The 3,823-nt window shown below is 44.6% G+C and overlaps 1 long non-coding RNA gene across 1 annotated transcript; it reads right to left on the reverse strand.

Annotated features, from left to right (window-relative positions):
* Nucleotides 1-285: 285 nt before the first annotated feature.
* On the reverse strand, nt 286-2,057 carry LOC132387924 (uncharacterized). The gene is made up of 3 exons (XR_009510093.1): nt 1,999-2,057; nt 1,545-1,609; nt 286-327 (listed from the first exon to the last, which is right to left on the reverse strand). It is a non-coding gene; the product is annotated as an uncharacterized LOC132387924 (long non-coding RNA).
* Between the last annotated feature and the right edge of the window lie 1,766 nt (nt 2,058-3,823).

The raw sequence follows: 3,823 nt of genomic DNA on the forward strand, positions 1-3,823 counted from the left end.
GCTAATTCATCCACTACATCTTCAGCGGCCCATTTCGGAATCCTGAGGTGTAGATCATCTCGTCCATTTAGTCCCGGTGACTGATCTACCTTTTTCCCTTTCAGCTTCCCATCAATCTTCCCCTTATTATAGTGACTGCCATCACTTCCGGGTCCTGACACTGACATATTACTGCTGTGCTCGACAGTGCAGACTATCGGATGTCTCATTTCAGGGTCTGTTTCTTACTCAATGAAGTGGAAACAGTTACTTCAAAAAAGAGATTGACGCAAATATTCCTCTTACCATATAAGTGTGGAATTCACCCTGTACATTGTTATTTGCGCTCTGCGAAGAGAAAAAGGCGATTTTTTTATCGTGCCTTTAAACAAGTGAACAATAATTGTTTTCTGACTCTGCACATATATGCCCCGAGGGTATCAATGTACACATTCGTTGCTGCTTGTATCTGATTGGCATCGTTACCCGTTCGATGCACCGCGTGTTTCTGAGTCAGTGTGAGTGCAAAGCATATAATGTCTCTGACATCAGGAATGCTTCCGAATGTCACTCAATCATTCGTCAATATTCAGTCACACAGGAGCATGATGAATTTTACTTGAGGAGGAATTCGCCTTCAGAACCATTCCTGCTGAGAAATTTGCCTGGATCAGAACGTTCACCAGGCGAATTCAGATCCATTCACCTTGAGAGATAAATCTGAATGAGAACGTGTACGTGGCCGATTGGGGATGTGGACCCGTGGCCTCAGGCTGTTTACCGAAAGCTGCTGTTTCTGTTAAACGCTCACAGAGATCACTGTTGATCACAGACAGAAATGTACAAACCTGACGCTGGCTTCACTCTGTGTGTGATTGTGGAGTCTCCGCCGTTACTCACATTGATCTGACATGATAAACGACTCTTTCGTGAAAGAGTAGGTATGATTTAGCATTGTACAGGAAATACGTATTGTGTGGAAAATTCCGCAGGTGCTGGAAGCCCAGAGTAACACGCACAAAATGCCGGAGGAATTCAGTGAGTCAGGCTGTATTAATAGAATTTACAGATCCGTTTACATTTTGTGCCGAACCCTTCTACTGGGCTGGGAAGGGGGCAGGAAGACGCCTGAACAAAATGGTGGGGAGGTGGAGGAGGACAGGCTGGGAGCTGATAGGTGAGGCCTGATGAGTCGGAATGCGAAAGGCTGAAGAAAAAGTAATCAGATTGCAGAGGCGAGTGTGCCACAGGAGAATGGGAAGGAGGGGCACCAGCGGGAGTTGATGGGCAGATGAGGAGAACAGATAAGAGGCCAGAGTGGACAACAGAAGAAGAGGGAACTGAACAAAAGTACCTGTGGGATAAGCTCATCAGATCTGTGTCTACTTTGCGGAATATGATGTGCTGTTGATCAATTAACTGAACATGAGATCTGGGATCGATCATCCAGGACCTTATTAAATGCCCAATGAGAGCAGAATGGCCCAATGGGCTCTACCGGTCACATTACTTATGTTCTCACCTTCCCTTTGCAAACCAATGGCTGAATTCATGACCATCCTTACCTGTTCATTCCTCGGGAAATTCACATAGCTTGGGGATGCGTTCACGGCGTTTGTATCCAAGGTGCCTGTGGGGGATAAACAGATATGTCACAGCGGCGAAGAGCATCAGGAGCCGTTGTTGAACACAGCCGACGTCAATCCGACCAGAAACAAAGCTCCATTAACAGCATGAGCTTCCATACCACCAATCGCTAGAACCAGGAAGTCAGGGCCGATATTCATCAATATGAAGAGAAATTAAGTTGTATTCCATTCCTCCGCTGATAATGTAATCTTGAGCAGAAAATATCACCTTATTTAAATGGAAAATTCAGCGGCAAAGGTCGCATAATTCGTGGCCATTCGCGAGGTTAAAAACTTCCAGCTTTTGTGCACCATGAACTCACATATTTCAATCAAATGATTATATTTCCAAGGGCTCAGTAATAGAACCGTTGAAACGGAGTTCACTCACTATTTCTTCCGAAATTGCTGCTCGTCTCATATTGGGGTGGCGGTGAATTCTTGACCCTGAACAAACGGAAACAAAGGTCGAGACATGAATTCGTCAGGAGGTTACTTTCCTGCACTGACAATTCCATTTGTTATTGCTTGATACTGTTCCGGATATCGGATGCCCTATTCCAGTCCTTCTCGATCCCAACGACAGTGACCATAATGGGTTAAGTGGAGGTAAATTGCCTTGTCTTTTTTGACATCTGATGATGTTCACACAAATATTGATGAAGGCGAACCAATTCAGACAAACAACTTCGCCGTGAAGGCGGAATGCCGATTCCGTCCACAGATGGCCCCTGATCCCAGCTAAAGTCGATCTTTCCGAAATTCTCTAACAATAGTTAAAGGTAGAAAAGACATTCCAAGAAAAATGTGTTTACCTGCCAGTTTTCCTCGCGATCAACCATCCGCTGACTCCGCCGATCAGGCCCATGCCAAGTAAACCAAGTGCAATGCCCACGATCGCGCCAGTGGTGAGGGTAATATTGTCATCTGCTTTTGTTGCTAACACAGGAAGCAGAAATTTTACATTGCAGGAACATATCTCTTTTTTTTAGAAACGATTGTTGATCCAAGCTCCGCAACGTTGTGGTCCCTGGCCTCGACTTTGCATCAATTAATATCAATTATTACTTTATTCTGGTAGGCTATTTAGAAGGAGGAATGAAGGTAAGGCGTGAGGAGAGCGTGAGAGGGAAATGGTTTGGATCTTTGATCATCGGGTTTACACGGACGAATGAGAGATTCATTCACTCACCTTGTGCGGTGACATGGACAGTGAGATAACTGTTCCTATTGGTTACGTCGTTAGTAACCCGACATGTATAACTCCCAGCGTTAACCGAGCTTACTGACACAAGGGTGAGTTCCTGCCCTGTCTGCAGGAGATTGTTCCCATTGTCACTGACACAAGGGAGAGTTCCTGCCCTGTCTGCAGGAGATTGTTCCCATTGTACCATGCATATATACCCCAGGGGACTGACAGAGCAAAGCAAGTTAATGTCAGGTTTGACACAATATTCGACACAACTGGACGATCCGGTACAATTCTGACCTTCTCTGGTCCATCTGTAAAATATAAAAAAATAAATAACCAAATAAATAAATAAATATTGATTAGAGTATTATCCTGGTGAATCTGATGTTCTGACCTTCTCTGTTCATCTATACAATGAAAATATATGTTAATAAATGTCACATCCGATACAAATTAACGCGGTTGACTGACTGTGTACTTACAGTAAACTTGCACGTAGATCTCTCCAGCGCCACTGCTGAATGAGTTGCTGGCGATGCACTTGTACGTCCCTGCGTCGTTTCTGTTCACTCTGATTATAGTCAGTTTCGCCTTGTCGGGAGATGTAAATATTCTGCCGTTTTCCCGGATGTGTTGGTTGTCCTTGAACCATGTCCGTGTCTGAACAGTGCCCGACGCGTCACAACTCAGTGCGATGGTATCGAGGTTTTCCAGGGGAGTGGAATCATTGGCCACCACAGCAACCCCAGCCACTGTCCCTGTAAATACAATTAAAATGCCCTTGCTTTCATCTACAAAGTGTACATAATATTTGGATGCCGCCAACTTAATGTCGTCGTAAGTCCTCGCTGTTATCCCTGTGTGTTTCGATATCAATTCAGATTCCAGTTTACTGCCGTTACCCAAGGGGTCTGTGAGAAATATATTCCCCATCCAGAGGTTACCCAATGCTAATTTTTCCTGCATCAAGAATGTACATTACACATCGAAGCTGAATAAAACGGAATTGCACTTGGCTACAGTT

This window comes from Hypanus sabinus, unplaced genomic scaffold (genome assembly GCF_030144855.1).
Source record: "Hypanus sabinus isolate sHypSab1 unplaced genomic scaffold, sHypSab1.hap1 scaffold_236, whole genome shotgun sequence".
Classification (NCBI taxonomy): Eukaryota; Metazoa; Chordata; class Chondrichthyes; order Myliobatiformes; family Dasyatidae; genus Hypanus; species Hypanus sabinus.